Here is a 15,752-nt window from a genome sequence, read left to right as displayed (position 1 = left end):
AGCAGGTTATATAGGGTACCAAAAATAGTCCAATTATGCAAATTACATCTCCAGTAGTGATTAGTCTGACTCAGAGACAGAAGGTGGGCTAAGGTTAGTTTGACTCAGAGAGAGGATTTCCACAACCCAGGGCAACAAGAAAAACATAGGATTGACTACCAGCCCCTGGAAAGTCCTGGGCCCATCTTGATAGGCCCATCTTGTCACCAGATTAACTTATCTGCTCTTATGGTCAGCAAAATTCACAGACTGGAATTTTACGGTTGGGCTGTAGCTCATAAAAATAGGGACAATAAACTCTTTCAAATTTTTCTAATAGAGTCTATACAATCAAGCCTGAATTTGAATCACAAATATTGATTCTGAATAGATATACCAGTTAGATACATTTCTCAATCAATAATTAATCATAGAAGTTACAGGCTTAAGGGAGGGCAAATTCACATAATGAGAGGGGGCAAACAATGTACAGTGAATTGGTCATTAACACATAATAAATTGGCCAAGCATTATTAAAATAATACAAAATAAAGTGGGGTATCAATTTTCAACTTCAAATTTTCCCCTTTGGTTCTTTGGAGACGCATCTCCAATGAATCAACGTCTATAAACCAAATTGATATAATTAGGCACAATCAGCTACCATTGGAATTAAATTAGGAATGGGGCAATAGAAAGCAATAATTATAGGGTTCAACATTTTATAGGAGACCAGCCATGAGAAATTTGATTATTGCTGGTGCTGGTTGACTGTTACAAACGGCCCAGGAAAACAGTCTCTCCTGGTTTCTCCATCTGTGTGTTATAGTACCTAGACAGGACTAAACTCCCATGAGTTGGCAGTGCTTTGGCAAGCAACCCATTCTACACATTAAAGCCTTGCTATCTATGGCCACCATGTTGGCAAATTTCACGGGGAGTAGTCCTGTTTGGGAAGCTAGCTTTACAAAGACAGTGGTGTATGAGAAAGGAAGAATTTACATGAATTTCAGAAAATACAATAATGATAATAACTTCAAGTATCTTTGTACCCTAGCAACCCATTCCCAATGTCCATTTTATCTCTAGCTGATTTTTAGATATGCATACAACTTCTCCTGTTCTCATTCTGGAGTAGGTCTCACTTGATGACATCTCTGAAGGTGGGTCTTTGTAGAAAGGCTGCTTGTCTGATTCAAGATCACTTGCAGAAGTGTCTAGGTATTCCTGCTATAATCCTTTGCAAAATATATCTTAATAACAATTCCAAAAGACTCATTATGGAAAATGTTATTTATATCCAGAGAAAGAACTATGGAGTCTGAATGTAGATCAAAGCATACTATTTTCTCTTTTGGGTTTTTTTTCTTTCTCATAGTTTTTCCCTCGTGGTCTGATTCTTCTTTTGCAACGTGACTAATGTGGAAATATGTTTACTATGACTGTATGTGTATAGTCTATATCAGATTGCTTGTCATCTCGGAGAAAGGGGAGCATGGAGGGAGAAAAAAATTTGAAACTCAAAATCTTATAAAAGTGAATATTGAAAAAAATTAAAAATATTTATACTAATATATCTATTTATATCTATCTTAATACTACATATCTTAATACAATTTAGTAACTAGTTGAGGTGGCGAACTATAAAGCATCAAATTAAGAACCCACACTTAAAATTCCAAAGAATTTAAGTCCTACATGTTCTGGGGTTTTTTTATCCAAACTTTGTATCTTATATAAACATTGCTATCAATCCTAAAATGAAATGCGTGAGAGCATGACTTGTAAAATGAGACCTTCGTGTATTCAATCGTTTGTATTTGAGAGCCAATGGTGTGCTCACACGTATCTTATTGCTCCTCAAAATGTTGCATTTTCTTTTTAAAAAATTTTACATTCATCTTCATTTGTTTTCATCTATCTTTACCTAAACCTAATTCTAATTCATTCCCCCATTAGAGGAATTATAATCATTCTAACACATATTTATATGTTATTATTATATATTTACATATATTAATATATTATATATAAACATATATACGATATATGCATATTGTATGTACAATACATACATACATACAATATACTGTATATATAATACAATATAAATATAATATATATGAATATATAAACATATAATTAATATATTATATTTTTACATTATAAAATTAACATACAATATATGTGTTAATATACAATCATATTTGAAATCATTGATATAATGAGGAAACATATACTTATGTTATAATCATATTAATGTAATGAAAGGATGTTGTAATATCGTTCTCCTATAAACTGAATACTCCCTCAGTACTTGTATATGACCTACTGTAGTGGGTTAAGAAGACCCCAGGAGGTCTTCTCTATTGTTGGTGGTACTATACCAATATATACCATTCAGTCAAAAGTCACCAGTGGTGTTTATCTCTTATGTTTATTATAATAAAAAAAATGAAGCGTCATCATACACTTCCCCTTACCAAAGGAATTTGCTATGGGAGGAAAAAGAGAGAAACATTGCAGTCTCAAGACTGTTCCCTAGTTCTGTTTCATTTCAGGTAAAAGTCATAGTCAACAGTCAATCATCTAGAAAAATTCTACATGAGCCACAGGGTATCATAGCCAGGCTCAAATATACTTATGTGGAAAAATGTCTTGTTTAGCAAGATGAGGAAACTAAGTCAAGAGGACCCTACTTTCGCCTTGACACGGCCATCCTCTCAGTTTTTCCAGAGCCTGACATCCACAAACATCCACCTATAGCAGTCCTCAGACTGCAGTAGTCCATGGCATTTCCCTTGGATGATGGACTAGCGGTCTTATGAGAGGTTGGACACTTTTGTTGTTGTTCAGTTATTTCTGTTGTACTCAGCTCTTTGTGACCCCATCTTGAGGTTTTCTTGGCAAAGAAAAAAAGAATGGTTTGCCATTTTCTTCTCCAGCTCATTTTACAGATAAGGAAATGGAGTGACTTGTCCAGAGCCAGAGGCTAGTAATTGTCTGAGGCCAGATTTGAACTCGACTTTTCCTGACTCCAGGGCTGGCACTTTACCCATTGTGCCACCTAGCTGCCCTCAGACACTTATACCTGAAATCAGAATTTAGGATAGCAGCAAAATATTATCCCAGGAGACATTTCCTCAAATAGCAAAAGTTTACTGACTTATGGCTTGGGACTAGGTTATTGTCATCATGTTATCAAGGACTTGGATAATTCCATAAAAAGCTTCTTTTCACAAGGAATGGTCAAATATTTTCTCAGATAAAACATTTCTTCAAACATGTAAGTTTTCCCACTTTGGCTTCATTTTAAGACTTCAGTCTTACTTTTTAGCAGCAGGGCTGGTAAGATATCACGACCTTAGCTGATGAGAAAGTTTCGGGAACTTAGAAGTCATGTGTAACTTGTAACCATTGTAAAGACTCAGTACCACATTTAATAAGGAATACAGCTTGTCAGAAAATTGGATGGCCCCATGCGTAATCTGACAGAATGTAAAATGAATAAGGAAATTGCCTCTCTCACAGTATTTCTCAATCCTTTAGGAAAATTTTACACAATCTCATGTATTGTAAAACATGAAACAAAATTTCTTACAATTTCGGTGACATTTAACTCAATTGAACGCATTTCCACATTGCTTTACATAAAAGGCCTTTCATTTTAGAACTTTTAAGTAACTGAATGCCGCTAACAATAGGCAACTATTATATGAGACTCTCCACATGACCGGCACTGTGGTTAGCACTTTACAATCATGGGAAGAGGGAAGCTCTGTCTGTCTGAGTCTCTGTTTTGGTTCCAACAAAACCTCCCACAGTCTCACTTTATTTATAAATAAGACAGATTCAACAAGGACTTGGAGAATCATTTCCACAAAGTATAATAGTGAAAATTGTATGTGTTAAAGCTAGTGGCCAAATAAAAGTACATGTTTTCTCATCCTTTTGGGAGCAGCTGTTTGTTGGAAATACAAAGGTTTAATGGGTTTAGGGATTTAACTTCTCTGAGGCCTTTGGGGCAGTGATTATAATCACATGGGGCCACTAGGTGGCACCCATAGTGCATAGAGTGTCCAGTCTGGAGTCAGGAAGATTCACTTTCCTGAGTTCAGAAATTTACTAGCTTATGTGACCCTGGGCAAGTCACTTAACCTTGTTTGCCTCAGTTTCCTCATCTGTAAAATGAGCTGGGGGAGGAAATAGCAAACCACTCCGGTATCTATGCTTGGAAAAGCCCTCATGAGATCATAAAGAGTCAGACATGACTGAACAGCAATCACAGTTTTTATGAGTGGTAGTCAAATAAATTGAGATAAAACTCACTTAGCTAGACTGCCAAGTTTAAGGTTCCTCTTTTTGGATAAGAGTTAGCTCCTCTCACAGCGTGTTACAACACGTAGTAAGCCAGATGATCTTGTAAAAGTTACCTATCTCTCAAAGTTAACCTCTTTTATGCTTTTTTATCTACTTACTTCATGAAGGAGTTTACTTATCAAAGACCAACGGGCTTGGCCAGAGCCCATGTAGGGCACAGGAATGTCACAGATATTAGTACCTTAAAGGTTCTCTGCTACTCTTCTCACAAGATTAAGTAATTATTACTATGTATAGTTTTCTTCATATTTTAACTGTTTTCTTTTCTCAACTTACAGTCTAATAACATTGTATAAAACGAACTTCCATTTGAGTGCTGGTACTTAAATGTGCAATACATAATGTTACAGAAAAATCATTTATTTTACACAAGTCACATCTAATTGCCTCCTCCTTTTATAAAGTTTATGACATTTTCAATACTGCATGGATTATTTTTTCGAAGAGACCACAAAACATTTTTGTGAATGCTCATCAATTGAAAATGGCTAAATAAGTTGTGGTATGTGAATATAATGGAATACTATTGTGCTATAAGAAATGATGAGCAGACAGATTTCAGAAAAACTTGGAAACACTTACATAAACTGATGCTGAGTGAAAGGAGCAGAACCAGAAGAACATTATATACATTAACAGCAACATTGTAGTATGACCAACTCTGATAGACTTGGTTTTTCTCAGCAATGCAATGACGTAAGACAATTCCAAAAGACTCATGATAGAAAATGCTCTCCATATCCAGAGAAAGAGCAATGGAGTCTGAATGCAGATCAAAGCATACAATTTTCTCTCTTTTTTTTCTCTCCTTTTTTTTCCCCTTTTATTCTGATTCTTCTTTCACAACATGACTAATATAGAAATATGTTTAATATGATTATACATGTGTAGCTTATATCAGATTACTTGCTATCTTGGGGAGGGGGGAGGAGAGGGAGAGATGGAGGAAAAACTTTGCAACTCAAAATCTTATAAAAGTGAATCTTGAAAACTAACTTTGCATGTCATTGGAAAAAACATTTTTGTAACCATTTACAATAATTCTCATAAGAGGAAAACACATCACATGAGAGCATATTAATTTAATTTTTGGAACAAATTTCAACCAAATCAAATATATGATGTACACTAATGTTAACAATTTAAAACCTCAGTTTTCACAAGAGACATTAACTGCCACAATGTCACATTTCAGGGCCCACGGTTATTAATTAGCTTAAACTTTATTTTTTTTATTAATTTGTTTTCAGTTTTCTATAATCACTTCCAAAAGTCTTAGATTTTTCTCCCCTTCCTTTCCCCCTCCCTTCCCAAGATGCTATGAAATCTTATATGGGTTCTACACATACATTCTTATTAATCACATTTTCACATTAGTCATGCTTAAGCTTTAATTTTTAAAAAATAACATTTAAAAGTGACAATGAGACTACAATTGCTGGGATGCAGTCGTAAACGTCACATTAGTTCTAATTAAAACAAATATAAATTAAGCATTTTTATAGCATACTTATACAAATTCTTTGACATTTCAAGAATCTGACACAATCTTGATATATAGCCTTTCCTAATGATTTTATATCAGTTTCAGTAACTGTAATAATAAAGCAGATTATCATCTTTTCTGATCTATAATCAAATCAGCTTCATTGTCAAATGGTCAACAATGACTTGAATGAGTAGGACCCTTTGATTTGTAGTACAATAATTTTTTAAATTAACATCTGCTTTTATTGAAAACATAATTTTGACTTCATATATTAGAGTTAACAGGAATTGTACTACTAGGGGAAAAAAGTGTCTGATGGAGACCATAATTTTCTCAATGGCTCAAGATGTTACTTTTTCTCCATTTCTTTTCAAATTATTCAAAAGTTAAATCCATTTCTTCTGTCTTCTCAACCTAACCTATTGTAATATATCCCCTTCACAGTAAAATATTAAAAGGTACTTACTTTTCAGTTGCTTCTTGATTTTAAAACAAACTTTTCTCTCTCTGAGATGGAACTGGAAACTGGGAGCACTTTGGAATTCATCTTTGCCTGGCAATTCGAATGCTTCTGTAAAACTTGTCTTATTGTCTCCAGAAACATATAATCTGGGAGTCTTAAGGTAAAAATTGTTAACAGGCCTTACTAGAGGTCTTCCTTTTGGTTATTTACAAGCAGTAATATAAATACATTCCACCTTTACTTAATTTTATTCTTTTGGAGAGAAGAAAGTGAAGATGGTCTAAAATTTTCCTGTTTTGCATTTTAATCAGAAAAATCACATTTCTATCCTGCAATAAATTTGTCATTCCCTTTAAGTGCAGTTTTAAAGTGTAACTTTTAAAGAATTTGTACTTTTAAAGAATTTACCCTAAAATTGAAAATAATTCCACCAGAAAACTTCAGACTTGGAGCCTGACAAACTGAAACTATTTTGAAATTTTTTTGTTGATTGAAAAATGAAACTGGCTACTCTTGCTGTGAGACTTGAGCAATTAAAGATACTCATAAAAACATTCAAACCACAACTTGAAATTTTCAGTGGAGAAATTACATTTTAATTGTATCTGTCTTTCATCTTTGTAAACTGCAACTTAGCCAGCATTGGAAATATATAGATAAAAGCAGACTTGTCTTTTCTAAAGATTTTAGAAAGTTTCATTTTTTTTCATTCTTCTTTTGTTGGCTGATCAGACCAAAGGAAAAAGCTAGGTTGAGTCATCAGGACATGAAACAAAACAAGCACATAGAAACACTTTCCAGCATAGATTAGCACAAGGCACATACTTATATCCACACTCCCTTGCTGTAAATTTCTGTTAGGGTCCTCCTAGCATCTCATTTTCATTCTTACTCTCTAAGTTCTTCTTTTTCTTTCTGCAATCTCTAGCAAAATACCCCCTTTTGCTGCAATACAAGCACTCCCCTTCCTTGTGGTTTCTTGGCAAGGATTGAAAAGAAGCCAGAGGTATTTGGGCAGTGACCAAGATTGCCTGAGGTTTCTGCCTACGTTTTTTTTTTTCTCCTCCTTCATATTGGAAGATTTCTGATGAAATAAAATAGAATCTTAAGGGTATCATCTCTGGGCTGGCTGACATCAGGACGTTACTGGCTTATGGAAGCTCAAACTCACGTAATGAGGGGTCCAACCTATACATAGTGGATTGATCATCAATACAAAATATATTAACTAAACCTTATTAAAATAATACAAAATAAAGTGAGGTATCAATTTTCAATTTCTCACATGCTTAGTAGCCACTTAAGGAAGACTTTGAATGAACATCAACCTCCTTATCTATATAGTAGGGTGGTACGACTAGGTAGCACCTATCATCTTTTCCAACTACAAAATCCTGTGCTTACATTTCTATAGCACTTTACTTATGATACAGGCTGTCACTAAAACCTGAGTGCAGTTTAAGACTTTAGAGACATTCTGTAGAGGCTCTCTGGCACCATGAATCTCTCAGTGTGGGGCAGTCTTCCACTAAAACATGTTCTTCTCCTGGAGAAGGACCATGAATGTAGGGGTTAAGACTACTGGCATAGCAGTTAGAAATCAAACTATCTGTAGTCATATGAATAAAATGCTCTGCATCACTATCGATCAGAGAAATGCAAATTAGAACAAATCTGAAGTACCACTTCACATCTATCAGAATGACTAATATGAAAACAACAATAAAAAAAATATTGGATGTTGGAAGGCATGTGGGAAAACTGGGACACTAATGCACTGTTGGTAGAGTTGTGAACTGACCTGACTATTCTGGAGAGCAATTTGAACTATGCCCAAAGGCCAGCCAAACTGTGCATACCCTTTGATTCAGCAATCCAGCTAGGTCTATATCTCAAAAGTGTCCAAAAAAGGTGAGGGGGAGGGCCTATGTCTATAAAAATATAAAGCAGCTCTTTTTGTGGTGGCCAAGAACTGGTAATCAAAGGGATGCCCATCAGTAGAGGAATGGCTAAACAAGCTGTGCTATAAGAAATGACACAAGCAGGATGATTTCAGAAAAACTTGGAAAGACTTACATGAATTGATGAATAATGAGCAGAACCAGGAGAACATTGTACAAAGTAACAGTAATATCATCCTATGAAGAATTATAAATGACTTAGATAGTCTCACCAAAGCAATGATCCAAGACAATCTCAAAGGACTAATGATGAATTGGACTATCCACTTCCAGAGCAAGAACTGATATTGATTGAATGCAGACTGAAACATGCTATTTTTCATTTTCTTTCATTTTTTCTTTTATCTGAGACTTCTTGTATAAAATGACCGATACAGAAAAGTTTTACATAATTGCACATGTATAATCTATATTTGATTGCTTACCATCTTAGGAAAGAGAGAGGGGATGAAGGGAAACAGGGACAGAATTTGTAAATCGAGACTTTAAATAAAAAATTAAAAGACTATTGGCCTAGGAATTACGCAGTTTTGAATTTGAGTCCAGCACTTCCTGAGGGTTACCTTAATTTCCCCATTTTTAGAATGGAGGCAATACCTTCCATAGTACCTACCTCACCTATCACAGGGATATTAGAGGACTCCAATGGGCTGTCTATGCAAACTCTAAAGTGTTTTTTTTAAGGCAGGTTCTTATGTGTGTGTGTGATGATTCTTGCCTCTCCATCAGTCTTCTGTGGAAGACACACTGTAACCTCCTCTCTGGTCCCCTTACTATTTTGTTGATGACAGTGCAAATATTATTATCCTCATTTTATAGATGGAGAAACTGAGTTTCAGAGAAATGAAATGACTTATCTAGTATTGCACAACAGAGCAAGGAACCCAGGTATTCTGACTCCAAGCCCAATCAAACAACACAATTTTTAAAAACACTTACTATGTGCCAACCACTAGGCTAGGTGTTAGGGAGATGAAGAAAATAAAAACAAATAAACCCTGTCCTCAGGAAGCTTATATTCCATAGAGGGATATGGTACACACATACATAAACTAATCTAGTCAGCAAGCTGGTATGCCTGCCAAAAGTCTCATGACAATGCGATTGCCACTTGCAGGAAAATGCCATGCCACCATCATCAGTGCCTATGCTCCCACCATGATGAACTCTGATGAGGTCAAAGAGAAATTTTATGAAGACCTAGAGACCCTTATCATCATATACATAAGTATGCACAACATAGATACAAAAGAAAGGGATAGGATGGGGAAGGTAGCTGGAAGGGGGATGTAGGGGAAGATCAGAAATTACCTTCTGTAGAAGGTTATTAGTAAGCTGCAGCAAGGGATTCCAAAAGTTGGAGCAGATAAGGAGGAAATCCATTCCAGACATGGGAACCAACCTGTGTCAAGTACAGAGATGTCCTGTGTGTATATGAGGCTGGATGCACTCATGAGTGTGTGAATGAAAGCACCTTAAGGTCTGCCAAGCATTTTACAAATAATATCTCATTTGATCCTCATAACAACCCTGCTGTTATGACCCCAGTGAGGAAACTGAGGCAGACAAAAGTTAAATGACTCACTCGGGGTCATACAGCCAATAATCATCTCTGGTCTGTTCAGAAATCAGGTCTATCTGAACTCCAGGTCTAGTGTCCACTGCCCCACCTAACAATAAAATAAGGCTAGAAAAATCAAAGTTGTGAAGGACTTTACATTTTAGAGAAGTTTGTACCAGCCTGGAGAGAAGACAGGTGGAGTTTGCTGGGCACACTGCTTATACCAGGTGTAATAAAGCTCTCATTAAGGAGGATTGACAGGGACCTTGAGTCTTTCACCTGAGTCAGCTGATGTGAACCTGAGGAGTCCAGACTCCTCACCAAGGACAGCAGTCAGGTCGGGAGCCCAGGTGGGTACTAGAGGTGCCTTGTGGGTCCAGGATGTGAGCATTCGAGTTACCAGCAGATGGCGGAAGAGAGCCTTGTACCTGTGTGCTCACATAGGCGTGTCTCCCCGGCTTCTTCGGGACTGTAGGGCTTGTGTTTTGAATGCACAAGCGTCTGTCTTTGTTGGGCTGATTATCTGCGCGTGTGCACGCCACCCACTTTTTTGTCATTCTCTCCGTGAATCTGCGGCTCAGTCTCTCTATGTGCAAATATGCCTATGTATGCATGTATGTGCCTGTCAATTTTAGTGTGGTTGTGTGGGTGGGTGCCTTGTGTTTGTTTGTGTTTCCTTATCTTTGTGTGTCTGTCTGTCTCTATCTTCTGATCTCTCTGAATACTAGCGTCTGAACATCTGTCTCTAGCTCTTTTGTCTGTGTATCTGTCTCTAGCTCTTTACTTATGCCTGGATCTGTCTGTCTGTCCGTCTGTCCATTGGTCTGTCTCTCTTTACAGAGGCAGTGAGACATAGTAAATGAGTGCTGAAATTAGACTCAGGAAGACCCAGGTTTTTATACTGACCTTCTGACTCTTACCCACATACCTAACCCTGGACAAGTCATTTGCCTGCTCTCAGCCTCAGTTTTTTCATCTATAAAATGGGTAGCAATAATGTCAAGAATGAGAGTATTAGCTAACATTTATATAGCTCTTATTCTGTGGCTCAGTGGTTGGAACCCTGGGCCTGAAGTTAGAAAGACCTTATTATATCATTTAATCCTTACAATCACCCTGAGAGGTAGGGGTTATTGTTATCATCCCCATTTTACAGGTGAGGAAACTGAAGCAAACAGAAGCTAGGTAACTTGCTTAGGGTCAAGGAGCTGGCAGGTGTCTTAGGTGGGATTCAAACTCAGATCTTCCTAATTCCAAGTCCAACTCTCTCTACTCGCTGTGCCATGATAATAACACCTCCCTTATAGAGTTGTTTTAAGAATCAAACGCAATCCTAGTAGTATAGGACTTTGCAAAGCTTAAATGATATATTGGGATTATATATATACATATATATGCTAGTATTTTTATTACGTCTGTATATTTCTAACTGCTCTTCAGTTTCCCCCTATATACAAGGAGGGGGTTAGACCAAGCCCTCTCACTAAGGTCCCTCCAACTGTAAGCTCTCTGATCCTTCCATCCGCCTTTCTTTGTGTTTTTTTCAAAGTTTTGAGGTCTGTGCCCATCCAGCCTTTAGCTGGGTCAAACAGTCAGTGGTGGGGGTACATGCATGCCTATAGGAATGGAAAGGGTTGGGAGGAAATTTCAGGCTTGAGTCAATAACTAGAAAGGAAGGAAGAGTGGGAGAGGAACAAGACGGGAACAGAGGGAGGGGAGAGAGAAAGAGGAAAAGAAAAACAAGGGCTATAGAAAAACAGCAAAGCTGAGTGTGGTGGGCAGTGGTAGAGTCCAGTCCAGCATGACTGAGGACCTGGACTCGGGGCCCCCCAGGCCCTCCAGACCATCCCTCTCCCCTTCGCCATTGGCCTCACCCTTGTCTGGCCCTAGGCAGAGGACACTAGGTAGGAGAGGCAGGCTTTGTGTGGCCCTACAGGAGTCACTGAATTTGAATTTGCTCATCTGATCTTCCTCTCTGAAAATCTCAGCCCCAACTGAGCAGAGGTGAACATGGTCACTCCTGAGAGATGTCCGTTAGGCCAAAGGACCACTCAGGCTGAGAGAATGAGGAGAAACCCATAGGCTTCTGGTCCTGGGAGGCTCTTCTCTCTCCATCAGCTTCCATCCACTGTCTTGAGGTTTGCTTGTCCCCACCCCTGCACCTTTTATTATTACTATAAAATTATCATTGCTGGAACTCAGACTACTTTCCTCTTCCACCCATGTCCATCTCTCTTTTTAAAATCATCTCTTTTTTCCCCTCTAAATTTAAGTATCTTTATTTTCTTGTTTTAAGAAAAAGAATCAGCTAACAGATTACGCTATGCTGAAAATGATATTGGAAAGAAAAAAATCATGTTCTCTAAGGAAGACCTTTTTGACCACCATATTGGTTTTTGGTTATTCAGTTTTTTACATTGCTTTTTAAGTATCATCATGTTTATTTCACAGACTGTGCATATATATATATAAGTACTTATAAAATAAGTATTTTTATTATTTTTTACATAGTGAGTAATTGAATAAATTCAGTTATCCAAGACAATTCTAAGCAGAATCAGAGAAGTTATACAAATTGGGATATGCCAGACAATACACAGAATGAATGAGCTCTCCCCACGGGAGCAAGATTTTTTAGCTCAACATAGAGTCACTAAGTCATTATAATCTCTAATAGGGCAAGCTCTGAATAAAAATAAGATTGAGGCACTGGCTCCATCAGTTTCTTCCTTTTCTCCCTCTAGGAACTTTTCCCTGAAAAGAACATGGAGCCACATGTGCCTTCTCTCCTTTCCCAAGCTCTTGACAGCTCTGCTCCTCACTCAGACATGGAGCAACTAGTAACCATTCTCTCCACCCAGAAAGAGAATCACGTGCAAATTCCAGCCTTGAGCTCTGGATTATAATCAATTTTCCATTCATCCCTTTTACCCTTTTCAATATTCACCAAGAGGCCCCTCCAAGGTTCCAGAGATTTATTCCACTTCTGATATTTCCCGTCTCTTGACCTAGACACCATGTAAGCTTTTTGAGGGTAAGGATCATTTCATTTTTGCCTTTGCATCATCATTTCTCATTTCTTCACTTTTACATCCTTTCAATCTCCTATTACCATAACTTATTTGCCTTTTGATTCTTTTTTAAAAAAAATTTTAAGCAATCATTTAAAAATTTTTTATAAATAAATAATTTATAAATGTATAGATGAATAAATTATAAATAAAATAAATTATTTTAAAACATTCAATCTTTTTTTAAGAAATTCCATTTTATTCTATTTTCAAATTCTCATTCTCTCCCTCCCATTTTACTCTCCCTTTAAGAAAGCAAGAAAAGCAAAACTCCTGTTACAAACATGTATGGTTAATTGGAGCACATTATCCCATTGGCCATGTAAAAAAAAGTCTCATTCTTTCCTTGGAGCCCATTGCTTCTGCCCAGAGGTGGGTAGCATGTTCCATTGTGAGAGAAGCTGCACGTGAATTCTCTGAAATTATGGTAAAATAAATATTTTTTTAACAAAATAAATACAGAATAGTAATAATGACAACAATTAGTTGTAATTTAAAGTTTGCCATGATCTCATTGGCTGGGCTCAGACAGCCCTACAAAGTAGATACTTTTGTTACAAATGAGGAAACTGAGGTATGGCAAGAATGTGAGTAATCCAAGGTCACACAGCTAATAATCTGAAGGAGGACAGGAGTATGGAATTAAATATAGAATATATTTATAGAAATACAGAATACAAATATAAAATTATATAGAATATGGAACAGAATCCAGGATTCTATCCGATACACCTAGCTGGGGGAGAGGGGAAGGGATCAGGAAAAGCCTAATTTAGAAGGTGATGCTTGAGCTGAGCTTTGAAGGAAACTTGTTGTTTATTCATTTTTCAGACGCATTTGACTCTTCATGACCCCATTTGGAGTTTTCTTGGCAGAGACACTGAAGTGGTTTGCCCTTTCCTTTTCCAGCTCTTTTTACAGATGAGGAAACTGAGGCAAACAGGGTAAAGTGATTTGCCCAGGGTCACATGTCTAAGGCTGAATTTAAATTCAGGAAGATGAGTCTTCCTTACTCCAGGCTGGGCATTTTATTCACTGTACCATCTAAGTGTTATAAAAGGTGGAGGTTTGGAACACTACCGTTTCAGATTTGGGAAGAGCCCATGCAAAGATAAAAAGACAGGACAGGGGGAGAGCTCAGTGGAAAGAGCTTGATTTGGAGGCCCAGGACATGGGTTTAAATTCTAGTTCTGCTGTTTACCATCTGGGTGACCTTCACCTCACTGTTTCCTCATCTTTAAAATGAAGGAGTGGGATTAGATGATCCCTAAAAGCCCTTCCAGCAGTGTGATTCCAAAGCCAATTCTGGCTGGGACACTCAGTGTTCTCCAGCTTCTCCCAGCTCATACAGTGACATTTGTGAATTCTCTAAGAAGCTGAGACCTATCTGGCTTGATCACAGAGGGTGGCAGAACAAAAAGGACCCTGAAAGTTTTACTCTGGGCTCTACTGAGGGTGTCCTCTGCCCCCATCCCATCCCTCCCTTTAAGGGGCTGTGGGCACTCTGCCAAGCCCAGGGAGATTTTCTGCTGAACAAGCCTTGTTTCCTGGTTCTCTCTCGTTGGGTCAGAGGTCAGGGCCAGGCCCTGGTCGGGCTGCACCTCCCTGAGCTGCCAGAGCAGGAAGCAGGAGGTTGAGCTTTTCCGGAATGAGTCCAGACCTCATGTACCTCTTCTAAGACTGGCAGCCATACCCCATGCTTAAATCCCTATACCCGCCTCTTCTAACCCCCAAATACTTGGAGGCCATAATGAACCGCAGGGCCAGTCCCAGAGACCCTGAAAGGAAGAAATGGGAAGACTGCGCCAGTCAGAGGGACAGACAAGAGGAGAATCCTAGAATCCTGCCTCCCAGGCCCAGCCTCCCACTCCTGGGAATGTGTATGGGGAGGAATTGACAAAAGCAACTATGACAGCTGGCGTTTCCATAGCATTTCAAGGCTGACAAAGCACTTTCTTCACAATGGCTGCATGGGAGTATTATCATGCCCATTTTGGAGATGAAGAATATAAACCGATTCACCTCCGAGGTCCCTTCCACCTCTAAATCTATAACCCTAGCATCCTAGTTTAAATGGCTTGGCTAACAGTCCCACAATCAGTGTGTCCAGTGTTCTGTTTCCCAGTCCACTTTTATGTCAGGGCAGTCCTTCTGAGATCACCTCCAGCTAATCCTGGACACGTCTTGTTTGAACACAGCTTTGGTATGTAGTCTTCCTCTTTCGACCATTTTGTACCCCCATAAGTGCTTGATAAACTCTTGACTCAACTGTTTCGAGGACACCTCTGACTCAATTGGACTCAGAAAACCCAATTCTACTTTTGAAACTCGTACGGGCTTTCAATTCTACAACTATTTCTTTATAAGGTTTTTTTGGTATGTTTTTGATCTAACGTTACATTCATTTCCAGATAAAGCCCTCCCCTTTGTAATGAGCTAGCCCTTGTTTCTTTGAGTCACTGCATAAATTTTATTCCTGATTTTGCTTACTTCACTAGGCATCGGGTCATGGGAGTCTTTGAATTCTTTACGACCTTTGTTTCTTACCTCATAGTAATGTTATTTACGATCAGGTGCCACAATTTGTTTAGGTATTTCTCACTTGCTTGGCTTTGTTTCCAATCATAAAAAGTGCCACCATTAATATTTTGGTATAGATGGGGTCATTGCTACTGTCTTTGAAGTATTTGCCTAGAGATGGGATATCTGGCTCGGAGACCATTAGAGAGTCAAGCAATCTTTTCTTTTCTATTCCTTTTTTGTTTTATATATTTATTTCTAGTTTTCAACTTTTACTTCCATAAGATTTTGAGTTCCAAATTTCCTCCCCCTCCCTCCTCTCCTCCTA

The sequence above is a fragment of the Notamacropus eugenii genome, chromosome 5, assembly GCF_028372415.1.
Source record: "Notamacropus eugenii isolate mMacEug1 chromosome 5, mMacEug1.pri_v2, whole genome shotgun sequence".
NCBI lineage: Eukaryota > Metazoa > Chordata > Mammalia > Diprotodontia > Macropodidae > Notamacropus > Notamacropus eugenii.
The sequence above is the reverse complement of the archived record's forward strand: the minus strand, read 5'-3'. Positions refer to the sequence as shown.